Source organism: Muntiacus reevesi, chromosome 21, assembly GCF_963930625.1.
Source record: "Muntiacus reevesi chromosome 21, mMunRee1.1, whole genome shotgun sequence".
Taxonomy (NCBI): domain Eukaryota; kingdom Metazoa; phylum Chordata; class Mammalia; order Artiodactyla; family Cervidae; genus Muntiacus; species Muntiacus reevesi.
In genome coordinates, this window is record NC_089269.1 from 4,600,858 (window position 1) to 4,615,752 (window position 14,895).

At 43.1% G+C, this 14,895-nt stretch overlaps 1 long non-coding RNA gene across 1 annotated transcript; it reads left to right on the forward strand.

Annotated features, from left to right (window-relative positions):
- The first annotated feature begins 1,630 nt into the window (after nucleotides 1–1,630).
- On the forward strand, nucleotides 1,631–12,758 carry LOC136152363 (uncharacterized). The gene is made up of 3 exons (XR_010660202.1): nucleotides 1,631–2,851; nucleotides 6,534–6,658; nucleotides 11,810–12,758. It is a non-coding gene; the product is annotated as an uncharacterized lncRNA (long non-coding RNA).
- Nucleotides 12,759–14,895: the final 2,137 nt, after the last annotated feature.

The window sequence follows — 14,895 nt, forward strand, 5'->3', positions numbered from 1 at the left end:
CTGAAGCATAACAACAACAGAGGCAAGATTCCGTTTTCCGTGTTGTTGAGCGAGCAGAAAACAGAGCAATGTAACTTTTTAAAAGCTTGCAAACCAGGGTTCTCAAAAATAGCGAACTTCTATCACCCGTTAATCTACTGAGCAAAACATCCCACCTACATTGAACTGTGTATTTTTTTTCTTTTTTCCAAGTGGCGGTGGTCCCTCGCTGAACACTCAGCTTCTCATCCTCCCCGGTGTTTTCAGGGAGAGGCGTCACCAGCTCAGGACCAGCAGAGAGGAGATCGCCTCGGAATCTCGGGAGGTGGTGGCCTCCTAGAAAGATCGCCGGGAGGGAGGAGCCGCGATTGTCCTGGAGGAAGAGCAGGGCCCTATCCGGGAAGTCACGGCCGGCCGGGAGGCTGGGGTGGGCGGTTTGGGGTCCTGGGGGCGGCAAAGGCGGGAGCCGACGGCCTCGGAGCCGTGGCCAGCGCGGCTGGCGGGGGCTCGGCGTGTGCACGGGAAGGAAACGCGGCCGGACGCGCGGGCGCGCGGCTGCAGCCGACCGGGGCCGCCTTGCCTGGCCCGCCGCGGGGCCTGGACCCAGCCTGCGCGGCTGCCGCCGGGAGCCCGGCCTCGCGGGGCGCGGCAGCCCCTCCCTCCCAGCCCGCGCTTCCGCCCGAGAGCCGGCGGCAGCCGCGACCGTGGCCGCGCCGCGCCCTCCGCCTGCTCCTCGGCGCTGCCGCGGCGCCCACAGGCCGCGGGGAGGGAGCGTCGGGGCCCGGGACCGCCGCCTCGCGCCGGAGGCCCTGACGGAACTGCAGGCGGGAGGGCTCCGCCGGCCCCGCGCTTAGCGCCCGCCGGGGACGGGCCGCTCGGCACCTGCGGCCTCTCGGGAGCGGGACTCGGCAGGGTGGTGACCGGCGGCGGCCGCCCGGGCGCGATGGGAGGGGGAGCGGAGGTAGCGGCGCTTCCTTCCCCTCTCAGGCTCGCGGTGAGCCTGGGGGCCGACCCCGGCGCGGGCGGGCGGGGACCTCGGAGGGGGCCGGCTGCATCCCGGACTTCCTGCCGCCGGCGGCTGGGGGCGGGGGGCAGCGCCCGCGCCAGCCCTGCCAGCCTGCGGCGGACTTCTCCGTTCTCGTCCTCTGGACCCTCCGCCGGGAGTGTCTTCCCGCTGAAAGTCGGCCGCGGAAGGCGATTCTCCTCCTTCTTCCCTCCCTCCCCTCCCCTCCCCTCCCCTCCCCTCCCCCTCCCCTCCCCCTCCCTCCCCTCCCCTCCCTCTCCCCCCCCCCTCCCGTCCCTCTCCCCCCCTCCCTCCCCTCCCCTCCCTCTCCCTCCTCCCCCTCCCCCTCCCGTCCCTCTCCCTCCCCCTCCCTCCCCTTCCCTCCCCCTCCCGTCCCCTCCCCTCCCCTCCCCTCCCAATCACTCCCCTCCCCTCCCCTCCCCTCCCCTCCCCTCCCCTCCCCTCCCAATCACTCCCCTCCCCTCCCCTCCCAATCACTCCCCTCCCCTCCCCTCCCCTCCCCTCCCCCCTCCCCCCTTCCCCTCCCCCTTCCCCCACTCACCTTCGTTCGTCTCTCTCTTGCTCTCTCCCCAAAGCGCCAAGGCAAATATGAACACGAGTGAACCACTTAGGATAGTACAGCGTGTGAATGTGTGGTGTGTGGAGGGAAGCGGTAATGGGGTGAGACAACATGAAAATAAAATTAGGAATATCTTGACTGTGTAACAATAACCGCCTCCCTTCCCACCCACGGCGGCTAGCCGTCTCGAGTGTGTCCAAGGGGTGACAAATTTTGCACCTTCAGACCTAGGAGGAAACTAGCCCAGGGTGACCGAGAGCTTTCTTCTCAATGTTTTATTTTTCTGAAGCACATTCACATGCCTACCAAATGAGCAGCATCCCCAGCAGAGACTTTAGCCTGCTACCGGGAGGCCATTCCTGGACACAACTGAGGCAGCGTCTGGGCAGGGCAGCTTTCTCATCGCTGCAGCCGAGGTTACTGGACTCTGCTCCCGATGCTACCCGAGGGGACAGGTGTTTGGGAACGCACACCGCTCTACGACCGGCCCCACCCCGGCAGAGGGCAAACGCTCTTCCTAAGGATGAGATGCGCTGGTGAAAGGTGGAAGGCATAAACAACCCTGAATGTGTCCTGCGCGCGCCCCGCACTCCCGCTGCTCCCAGCCTTCCCAGAAGCAGCGACAGACTCCTGTGACATCCCCGGCCTCACTTGCGGACGCCTGCATCCGAACGCCGCAGTCGGAGGGGAGTGCCTGCGAAAGGCAGGCTCCCTGGGAGTCCTCCAGCTAGGCTACTGCCTGGTTCTGGAGTAGCCTTTCTGCAAGAGGCCCTTCTGCTCGCTTCCACCCAGGCTCGGGTTGATTTGCCGCTGGTCACCGACAGGGGGCGGCAGATGCCCTGCGCTGCCCCCGCCGCCGGCAGGAAGGGCGTCCCGTTGGCTCTGGGAGCCCAGTTTCAATGCACACGTGGGGTGGAGAGGAGGACCTCCCGCCGGTTCCATCGTCTCGGCCGCCCGGGGTCTGGGGGTCCCGGGCGCCTCCGGGGGCCCCGAGGGCTTCGCTCTGCAGGCAGTGGGCGAAGCCACCGGGGCCCCCAAGCAGTGCCCGTAAGCTCGGCGGGCAGCCCAGATAAATAGGTGTATGCAGACGTTACGGGTAACGCGGCGCACGCACCTTGGAAAGGGTTACCGAAGCGAGTGGAGCTTCCGGTCGTTTTTAAAGTCCTCTCACTGAGCAGAGACTCAGGAAGCGCGGTGACCACGGGCTGGATGCTGGCCGTGGTGGGGTCTGCTCGGGGCTCCTCTCGGAAGCTGGGAACTGCTGTTACCCGCAGAACCGTCAGACGAGTGTGCGGAAGGTTCCGAGGCAGCTGGCAAGGGAGGCCGGGTGGGCTCTGCGAGCTCGGCCGGGGCGTGTGTCTGCGGGCGCCCGGTCCCGAGAGCCGGGGCGCCCGGTCCCGAGAGCCGGGGCCGTGGCGCGCGGACTGGGCCGGACCGGCGGGCTTCGCTGCCGGCCGATTTTACTGGAAACCTACCTCGCTCCGTGACTCCAGCCCTTGAGTTTTCAGAAGTGTCAGAGAGGCGATATATATCGTCCTCAAGCCAATATTCCCCCAGAAATGAGCAATTTTAAAAATCTGATACTTTTCGTAGAGCAGTGAGTTGTTTGGAAAGAAAGGAAAAATTGGAAGAAGGTTGAAAAAAAATTGAAGACTGGCTATTACCGTCATCTCTAAATAGCTTTTGACAAGCGATAGCTTCCAGGTTTTCCGAATGAAAAAGGATGTATTCAATAATTGTAGCAAGGTTATGCCCTTACTCTATAAATCTCATGCATAATTAAAAACTAATTCCTAAAATACTTTTGCAAGGTAGGGGAAAATTAGTTTTTAATTGTAGACATTATCACAACATGGGGCTAAGATGTTAATTGTATTGTAATTATGGACTAAACATATCGGTGGTATCTTAATGTTTTACCAACACTGTAATAGATTGTGAAAATGCAGACATAACTACTAAAGAAGGGAAGAATTTCAACAGCACACTTCATTGTCAGAAATTTCTCTAATGTGGAAAGTCCGTATCATGTCAAAATGTAGAATCTTCCCCAAGTAATGATGAATATTAATTAAGGTATATGAAATTCATAGGACAGTGTTAAAATTTGTATTTGAGAAGGATGAGGAGAAACTGAGAAGAGAAGGACGGACTTGTCTAAGTGGTAAAAAGAAAGTAAATTCGGGTAGGGAATTTCCAAATTGGGTTCAAAATCCTAAGATAAACCAGAGGCTCAGCTGCCCCTGTGGAGAGTCAATACTATAGCTGTTGAACCAGGGTATCTGGCTCATCTTGGGCTGTGAGAAGAGGGACAGTTCTTTGGGTCTGAGGCTAAATCTGAGCAATTTAAAATTTGCCAAGTACCAACACTATTTACCTTCTAATATGTGTAGTAAACAGCTGCACGCTGAGCATGGAAACACGTTTTAAAGTGGCAAAAATTGCACCAAGGGCCAACTACAAAAGGTTCCTTAAAATTTTTTTGCCACAAATTATCAATACTATGAAATATCAATAATATCAACTTTTAAAACTTTTGAACTGTAACACAACTTGACTTATTTCCTTTATAATGATGACTATCATCTTGTGTACCACACAACAGCTGTATGAGGCCTATGTCATTATTTCCATTCCACATATAAGGAAACTCAAAGAGCCTAAGCTATTTGCCTGAATTTACAAAGCTATCAACTAGAAAGCTACTTTCTGATTCTAAAGCCCAGGCTTTTTAATACCATCTTGCTGCAAGCCCTAAAACTGCATTGAATCCCAATAATGGACACAAACTCTTTGACTCTCAGATATCTGGAGACTGAGCAAAAATGGGCAAACTCTTTGTTATCACTATTTGAATGACTCAAAACTAAACTAAAAACAAAAACACCTACATGCCACAGAAGATATCAACCTCCAAATCATTTATGGAGGTAATAATGTATGGGGAGGAATCAACAATCTATGTTAAAATTTTAAAATATAAACAAATTGCATGATTATTGTAGGTAGAATAACTAAAACTCCACTGTTTTTGCTTTGCCTGACATTACATGGATACAGAACTGTGTCCATGTAAATTTCCATGGCTGTATCCAAATAAACTTTCTATTTATTTTTCAATCTGAAAGAGGAAAATGAATTAACTGTTACTCAATAGGTGTAGTTTGCTTTCTAGATAATATATTTAATTATTCATTAAAGGTTCATGGAGGGTTGTAAATGATAATAAATATTGAAAAGGAGACTTTGAACATGAAAATGAACCACTGATACGTGGTAAAATCTCAGATTAGTTATCAGTTAGTTAATCTCAGTTATCTTGTGTTAGTTATTATTTCTGCCACTTAATAGTAGGTCTCTGATTATGAAGGAGTTTTGCTGCATTTGGGATTTTATGCTGCATTTCCACAAGTATAATGCATTGGTATGTAAAGAAAACTGGTGCAAATTGGTTATATTTAAAATACACCATTCATTTGGGGCCTTAAAAGATTTCTGGGAAGGCATATGTTTGGATATGATGTGATAACTGATCACGCAGAGCAGTGATCCTTAGCTACTCCTGATTGCGTCTTTTTCTCTAGTCTAACAATTCTCAAATATTTTAGCTTTGGGACTGCCCCCACTCCTCCAAACTTTATTTATATGGGTTTCGCCTGTTAATACTCATTGTATCAATATTAGAAATTAAAATTGGAAACATGTTTGAAATATTTGTTACTTAGCTTGTAATAATAATCAGCCTATTACATATTAACATCAATGACATATTTTTAATGAAAAATAGAAAAAAATTTCCAAAACCAAAAAAAATGAGAAAAATGTTTTATGTTTTGTAAAGCTCTTTAATATCTACCTGGATTTAATATTTAGCTGAATCTAGGCAACTGGATTTTCCATTTGCTTCTGCAGTCCATCTATTGTGATGCAGTGTATATAGTTTACCATAGATGAAGAAAATCTGGCTTCAAAGAGATATGTAGTTGGAAAAGGAAAACGTATTTAAGTAGCTTTTCAGATTATTATGGATATTCCTTATTACTACCCCAGAATTCTTCAAGTAGTAATTTTTTAAAAGTTAGTTGCCCTGTGGAATAGAAATTCATATCTATAGACTTTTCGCTTCTGTGGCATTAAAACTTACCGGTCTACCGAATGGGCCTTTTACACGATGAGTGTGTTATACGCCGCTCATTTTGGAGACTGTTGGTTCACTGAACTATGCAGATCTTCCACATGTGGACTCATTTCATCATACAATATCAAAAATATCATGTTCCTGAATTTTATCACTGTTTTTCATCAGGAAACATTTTGCATGTCAGGATACTACTAGCAGTAGTCGCTTAGTAGTGCCCAACTCTTTGCAACCCCATGAACTGTAGCCCGCCAGGCTTCTCTGTCCATGGGATTCTCCAGGCAAGGATACTGGAGTTGGTAGCCATTTCCTTCTCCAGGGGATCTTCCCAACCCAGGGGCTGAACCCAGGTCTCTTGCATTGCAGGCAGATTCTTCACCTACTGAGTCACCAGGGAAGCCCAGTTAGGATACTGGTTTCCCAAAATTCTAACTTTTATTTGAAAGTTCTGATTTTATCATTAGCAAGAAATGCTATTGGTTGTTTGTTTTGAAGGACAGTTTCTCTTTATTTCTGAGAAAATACCTGCCAGATACTCAAGTCTGAGTAACCATAGTTTGTCTGTCACTTGTTCTTTCAAATAAAAATGCTACTCTGTGAAAAAAGTGGCTAATTCAACTTGAAACTCAATTGCACCAATGCTTTTCCTCAAGACAAGGGTTGTACTTCTGTATGTAGCAGAAGCATTGTATGTATGCTTCCCATTTTGTCTCACAGGTTAAAAAGACATGCCCTGAAGGGTCAGGATTTGATAAAATTAATAATTTTTACTGCTTTCTCAAAGACATTTGTAAGTGAAAAGGACTTTTCTTTCTTTTCCTCTTTTTTTTTAGCTACAGGTGTGTGGTGGTGAAGAATATAGTGACTGTTACTACAGCTTGATGTCACTCTCTTGCTTTGTGTTGAGGCGATCAGAGTTACATCCACTGTCAGCGAAAGCATCAACCCCGTGAAAAAGGTAAATAGCCTCTTGATATTGTCATGATGCTAGCTCCAACCACACATAACCCCTGGAAAAATCTTGGGAACCTCCTGGGTTCTATGGACCCCTTTGAGACCTCTTCTCTAGTCCTAGATTAGCATTTAAGATATTTCATTTTTTTTTTTTTTAATATTTATTTCTTTAAGCTGCACCTGATGGGTGCATGGGTCCATGGGTTTGCAAAAGAATCAGATATAACTGAGCAACTGAATAACAACAGCAACAGCAACTAAATGAGGATGATGATTTGGGTAATACATTTATTCAGAGAAAGGAAAGGAGCGTTTGTCACGACATGTTATCATTTTTCCAAACAACATCAAATGGCAGCCATGGTCATGTATGTGTTGCACTGCTAGTACTTAGGACATGACTTCTCATAATCAGCATGTAAGAATTCAAGTCCAGTTGTGATGCATTCAGAATATTGCAATCACGAACACCCACCAGAGGCATGGCTTCCAACTGTAAAGGGCTTGTCCAGTTTGTATGAACAAGCTGAAAAGCACAGCTGAGTTTTAGACAGTTCCTTAGTTCTACTCCTTTGGGTCATGCAAGACTTCTTAAATACGTGAGAAAGTTCTGTCGCCTGAGTAATCACAAATCCATCCATTTTGTAAATAGCAAAATGTCTGTATTTCACACTCTTCACACCTTCAGTCTTTACTGGAAGAAATTGTACAGTGGTAGAATCATCCCTAAATCCAGCAAGGGGAAGTGAAATTGTGCAGGGGATCTATTGCTGGAACCAATACCTGATTTTCATATCACTTCTCTTTTTGTAGTTAAATTTGTAGAGAATAACGCATTGTGTGTGTGATTCAGTAATATTAAAGAGAGGCCAAGAAGTTAGATAAGGTTCCACAATTTACATTTCTTTCAACGTGATTAAGATTTAGTTTTGAATTTTCTGAGTAATAGGTCAATTCACACAAAGTGAAAGTGAAAGTCGCTCAGTCGTCCGACTCTTTGCAACCCCATAAAGGATACAGTCCATGGAATTCTCCAGGCCAGAAAACTGGAGTGGGTAGCCATTTCCTTCTCCACAGGACCTTCCCAACCCAGGGATTGAACCCAGGTCTCCCACATTGCAGGTGGATTCTTTACCAGCTGAACCAGCAGGGAAGCTCAGTGGTCGTGAGTCTGCCTTTCAATGCAGGGGACGTGGGTTTGATTCCTGGTTGGGGAAGTAGGATCCCATGTGCCTCCAGGCAAAACTAGGTCTACAAGCCACAACAAAGGGCCTGCATGTCACAGTTAAGATTCCGGGCAGTCAAATTCACACAAAGTTCCCCGTAATGTAGCATATCCCATGTCAACATTTCAGTCTGAATTCCTTATAGGAGAGGTATCCAAAAAAGTAGCCTCTAACCACATATGAAATGTGGCTAGTGCCACTGAGGAACTTGATTTTTAATTTTAATTCACTTAAATTCAAATTTGAAAACAGATTCTCAGTTCAGTTATAGGAAGATTTAGTTATGTTTAGAAAAATTGATGTATATTAGCCTTCTTTTTCAGCAGTTAATTTTTGAAATCTGAACACCAATCAAGTATTTCCAATGAAAATTTAGCAACTAAATTGAAACATGCTATCAGATTTCAGTGACTTAAAAAGATAAAAAGAATAAAATACCTCATTAATTTTTTGCACTGATTCCATGTTGAAATGATAATATTTAGGTATACTGGATTAAATGAAATCTATTTTAAAACATTTTATCCATTTCCTTTTCCTTTTACTAAAATATGTATATATTATATATATATATAACTGTGGTTTCCCATATAATTTAAAATTATTTATGTGCCTCTTAAATTTCAATTGAATGATTATACTGTAGTTCATTTTCTTTCCATTCTATGGGAATAAGAAGGCAACTGAAAAAATATTGTGTTTAGGTTTCATCTTCATTATGTGAAATCTAGTTTTGCTCAAAGCAGTTGATATCTAAACATTCATTATGCACTTGATTATCATACTTCAAGGGATTTTACAGTAAATTGGTATTGTTTTAAAATTCTGTATTATATGGTACTGATCTACTTTGTGTCAAATTTACATTCTGGGAATTTTTTAAATTTAAATTTTAAAGCAGTTTTAGGTTCACAGAGTAATTGAACAGAAAATACAGTTACTTATTATAAACCCCCTGCTCCCCAAATGCAGAGCCTCCCCGCTATCAACATTCTATGCCACAATGGTACGTTTGTTACAATCACTGGACCTGCTTTGATACATCTTATTACCCAGATCCCATAGTTTACAGTAGAACTTATTCTTGGTGTTATCCCTTCTATGGGATTTGGCAAAGGAATCATATTTTTTTTAAAATTTGTTAGAAGTATAGTTGATTTGCAGTGTTATGCTAATATCCACATTCTTTTTAATATTCTTTTCTGTTATGATGTTTCCAGGATATTGAACATAGTTCCCTGAACTATGCAGTAGGACCCTGCTGTTTCCCCATCCTATACATAATAGTTTGCATCTGTTAATCCCAAACTCCCAGTTCTTCCCTCCCCTACCCACCCCGCTTGGCAACCACACGTCTGTTATCTATATCTGAGTCTGTTTTTGTTTGATAGATAGGTTCATTTGTGTTGTACTTTAGATTCCACCTAGAAGTGAAATCATATAGTATTTGCCTTTCTTTCTGATTTACTTCACTTAGTATGATCATCTCTAGGTCCATGCATTTTGTTGCAACTGGTATTATTTCATTCTTTTTCTGTGGCTAAATAATAGTCCATTCTATAGTGGCCACAGGACTGGAAAAGTTTTCATTTTTCATTTCAGTTTTCATTTCAATCCCAAAGAAGGGCAATGCCAAATAATGTTCAAACTACTGCGCAATTTACTCATTTCACATGCTAGCAAGGCAATGCTCAAAATCCTTCAAGCTAGGCTTCAACAGTACATGAACTGAGAACTTCCAGAGGTACAAGTTGGATTTAGAAAAGGCAGAGGAACCAGATATCAAATTGCCAACATCCATTGGCTCATAGAAAAAGCAAGGGAATTCCAGAAAAACATCTACTTCTGCTTCAGTGACTATGCTAAAGTCTTTGTGTGAATCACAACAAACTGTGGAAAATTATTCAAGAGGTGGGAATACCAGACCACCTTATCAGTCTCCTGAGAAACCTGTATGCCGGCCAAGAAGCTACAGTTAAAACTGCACATGGAACAACAGACTGGTTCCAAATAGGGGAAGGAGTATGTCAAGGCTGTATATTGTCACCCTGCTTATTTAGCTTATATGCAGAGTGCATCATGCAAAATGCTGGGCTGGATGAAGCACAAGCTGGAATCCAGACTGCCAGGAGAAATATTGATAACCTCAGATATGTAGATGACACCACTCAAATAGCAGAAAGCAAAGAGGAACTAAACAGCCTCTTGATGAAGATGAAAGAGGAGAGTGAAAAAGCTGGCTTAAAACTCAGCGTTCAAAAAACTAAGATCTGGTCCCATTACTTCATGGCATCTGGTCCAATTACTTCATGGCAAATAAGTGGGGAAACAATGGAAACAGTAAGAGACCTTATGTTTTTGGGTTCCAAAATCACTGCAGATGGTTACTGCAGCCATGGAATTAAAAGATGCTTGTTCCTTGGAAGAAAAGCTGTGACAAGCCTAGACAGTGCATTGAAAGCAGAGACATCACTTTGCTGACAAAGGTCCATATGACTATGGTTTTTCCAGCAAGTATGGATGAATGTGAGAGTTGGACCATAAAGAAGGGTGAGTGTCGAAGAATTCATGCTTTTGAACTGTGGTACTGGAGAAGACTCTTGAGAGTCCCTTGGACTGCAAGGGGATCAAACCAGTCAAACCTAAAAGGAATGAACTCTGAATATTCAATGGAAGGACTGATGCTGAAGCTGAAGCTCCAATACATTGGCCACCTGATGGGAAAAGCTGACTCTTGGAGAAAACCCTGATGCTGGGAAAGACTGAAGGCAGGAAGAGAAGGGGACGACAAAAGGTGAGATGGTTGACTGGTGTCACGGATTCAATGGACATGAGTTTGAGCAGACTCAGGGAGACAGTGAAGGACGGGAAAGCCTGGATTGTGGCAGTTCATGGGGTCGTTAAGAGTCAGACACGACAGATCGATTGAGTAACAGCAACAATATATGCACCCCCTCTTCATCCACTCCTCTGCTGATGGACATCTAGGTTGCTTGCATGCTTGGCTGTTGTAAATACTGCTGCTGCGAACACAGGGGTGCATGTATCTTTCATATTGCAGTTTTCTCTGGGTACATTCCTAGGAGTGAGGTTGGTGGGTCATATGGCAACTCTATTTTTAGTGTTTTGAGTAACCTCATACTGTTTTCCATTGTGGCTGGACCAATTGATACCTCGCCAACAGTGTGCAAGGGTTCACTTTTCTCCATACCTCCTCCACTGTTTGTTATTTGTAGCCTTTTTTGATGGTGCCCATTCTGAATTGGTTGAAGTGATACCTCATTGTAGTTTTGATTTGTGTTTCACTAATAATTAGCAATGATGAGCATCTCTTCATGTGCCTCTTGGTCATCTGTATGTCTTTGGGGAAATGTCTATTTAGGTCTTCTGTGGATTTTTTGGTTGGGTTGTTTGTTTTGGGTTATTGAGTCCTGTGACCTGTTTGTATATTTTGGAAATTAAGCCCCTGTTCGTCATATCGTTTGCAAAGATATTCTTCAAGTCCGTAGGTTATCTTTTCCTTTTGTTCATGGATCCCTTTGCTGTGCAAAAACTTGTAAGTTTGATTAGGTCCCATTTGTTTATTCTTGCTTTTATTTCTTTTGCCTTGGGAGACTGACCTAGGGAAGCATTAGTTGGTTTATGTCAGAGAATGTTTACCTATGTTTTCTTCTAGGAGTTTTTAAGGTGTTATTTAAGTCTTTATATTTAAAGACAGTTATTTAAGTCTTTAACCCATTTTAAGTTTATTTTTGTGTATGGTGGGAGGGTGTGTTCTAATTCCATTGATTTACCTGCAGGTCTCCAACTTTCCCAATACCACTCGCTGAAGACTGTCATTTCCCTGTGGTGTATTTTTGCCTCCTTTGGCAAAGAGGAGCTGACGGTAGGTGTCCGGGCTGACTTCTGGACTCTCTTTTCTGTTACAGTGGTCCTTCCGTCTGTTTCTGTGCCAGCACCGTGCTGCTTTCAGTACTGGGTGCTTGTGCACAGCCTCTCCGTCGTGTCTGACTCTTGGTGACCCCGTGGACTGTATCGCTCAGACTCCTCTGCCCATGGGGATTCTCCAGGCTAGAATACTGGCGTGGGTAGCCGTTTCTTTCTCCAGGGGATCTTCTCAGCCCAGGGATCAAATCCATATCTCCTGCATTTGCAGGCAGATTCTCTACGGTCGGAGCCATATCCTGCCTTTTGACTCAAACTAAAACATTGGCTCTTGCTGGGTCTTGAGCCTGCCAGCTTTCAGACTGGAACAGCACCATCAGCTCTCCTGCAGCTCCACTGGAGATCCCGGATTTGTCAACCTCCATAATCACATGTTATAATTGCTTCGTGTTATTGTTGTTGTTCTGCCACTAAGTCGTGTCTGATTCTTTGCAGCCCCATGGACTGTAGCCCGCCAGGCTCCTCCGTCCATGGGATTTTCCAGGCAAGAATGCTGGAGTGGGTTGCCATTTCCTTCTCCTTTCATCACGGTAGCTTTGTAGTATTGTCTGAAGACTGGGAGGGTTATGCCTCCTGTTCTCTTCTTTTTCCTCAGGATTGCTTTGGCAATTCTGATTTTTACGGTTCCATATAAATTTTAGAATTGTTTCTTCTAGTTCTGCTAAGAATGTCATGAGTAACTTGATAGGATCATATTAAAACTGTAGATTCCTTTGAGTTATATGGCCTTTTAACAATATCAATTCTTCCAATCCAAGAGCATGCACTATCTTTCCATTTCTTTGATTCATCTTCAATTAAGGATCAGTTTTTGAAATGTATGTTACATATGATGTTTCTGCTTTCCCATTAGTATACCTAATTTAAACACAGAATTGAAATAAGAGTTTTTAATGGTTTAAAAACAGCTATTTAAAAAATGTCATATTGTTACAGAAAATTTGAAAACACAAACAAATATTTTAAAAAGGAAAGGAAATTAACCTTGGTATTACCACTCAAAAAAAAATCAGTTGACAATATATTGTTAGTCTCTTCTTTCTTTGTATACAAGTATACATTATGATTATACTGTAATATAGCTTAATAAGTCTATCTAATTTTTTACAAATACTTGAACATTTTCTAATTAATTACTTTTGAAACTGAATAAATAACTGAATATTAAACCTTTGAAGAAAGTGAAAGTGAAGTCGTTCAGTCATGTCTGACTCTTTGCAACTCCATGGACTGTAGCTTACCAGGCTCCTCCGTTCATGGGATTTTCCAGGCAAGAATACTGGAGTGGGTTGACATTTCCTCCTCCAGATATTAAACCTTTACCTGCCATTAATGTTGAAAATTATTTTTTTAAGTTTACTGTTAGCCTTTTAGCTATATTTATGATTTTTTTTTACAGAGGTGCTTTACATTTTTATTAACCAACATATCAATAATTTTTCTTTATTCTTTCTTATCTATATTATAAATAAATGTTCATTTTTTTAAAAATAGACTTTTATTTTAAAAAACAGTTCACTCTGTTTTTTTTAAATTATTATGAGGTAGGAGATACAGTTTTATTGTTTTTTAAAACAGTTAGCCAATTATTCTGTTATCATTTATCAAATAAGCGATTTTTCCCAGTTAAAATAATGACAACATTTTTCTTTTTGGCTTCACCATATGGCATGAGGTATCTTAATTCCCCAACCAATGATCCAACCCACCGCTCTGCAGTGGAGTCTTAACCACTGGAAATCCCTAAGAATGATAAGTTTAACACATGCTAAATTTTCATCTGTCCTAATACCGTCCACTTCTGCTCGATTCATCTGTTCTTCTTTTCATTAAGATTTTAATTTATACAATTGTATATTAATTTAGGGGTACTTACATTTTTGTAACTGTCAAATTACTTTAGAAGATAAAAGTGAGAGGAGGTTTTGTATATATGTCCTTTCCAGTTGATCTATGTAATTCATCTTTTGTAAAATATTTGTGACATTTCACAGTAAATACGCTTTCAAAAACAACTTTGTTTTGGAAAAGTAATTGATGGCATTGTCAGATTATAGGAATGGATTTTGAATAAGGAGAAAGCTGAAAGAGGGCACTGTAGATATTGCTAAGAGGACATTAAAGAAACTGGCAGCTTACAATGGACCTTCTAAGTGAAGAAAAAGTAAACCCAGGAAGAGAAGAGGAGGATGGGGAAAAAAGGGAGGGAAAAGTATAAGCAAAAGGAAAAGTAATTTTTATAATACTAATAAAAATTAGGCCAAGAATAGATTATGAAAAAGAGCTGGTTTGTAAATGAAAAAAGAGCAGAGAAAAAGAGGGAGGGAGAGAGAGAGAAAAGTTGGTACAAAACTTCTTATAAATTTTATGTTAACTCATGAATGAGGCACTAAACTATAAAGAGGGGGAAAGCCTTCTCTTTTAGAAGCCTCAATATATACATTACAGGAAATTTTTTTTTGGTGTGAAATGTAGATTGTTTTCGAATTATTTCCTAAAACCTTGTACCTAGATCTTTTATACACACACACACACACACACACATATATCTTACTTGCACACAGAAAAATATTAGAGCCTGTTCTTTATGCTTCATAATTTAATACCTGAAAAGCCTTGACTTTATTTGTTTTTATTTGTGGATAATTGTGAATTCTCTTCCATTTATTATTTTTGGGAAGCCTTTTCTGTAATATTTAGTTGTTTGAATATTGATAAGTTAAAAAGATATTTAGAAATATATTACTAACACTTAGATATATGGGGAAAAAAATAACAGGATAATATATAGCTGTGTTTAAAGAAAGGGAAATGCACAGTTTGGATTTAAAAGGAAACAAATTTACCTGGAAAATTTCATGGACAGAGAGGAGCCTGGCAGGCTACAGTTCGTGGGATCACAAGGGTCGGACACTGCTCAGCTCACACACACACATAAATGAGAATGCAATCGCAGCTTCCCACATTTCTTCCTGAGTTCAGTTCAGTTCAGTCGCTCAGTCATGTCTGACTCTTTGCGACCCCATGGACTGCAGCCCGCCAGGCCTCCCTGTCCACCACCAACTCCCGG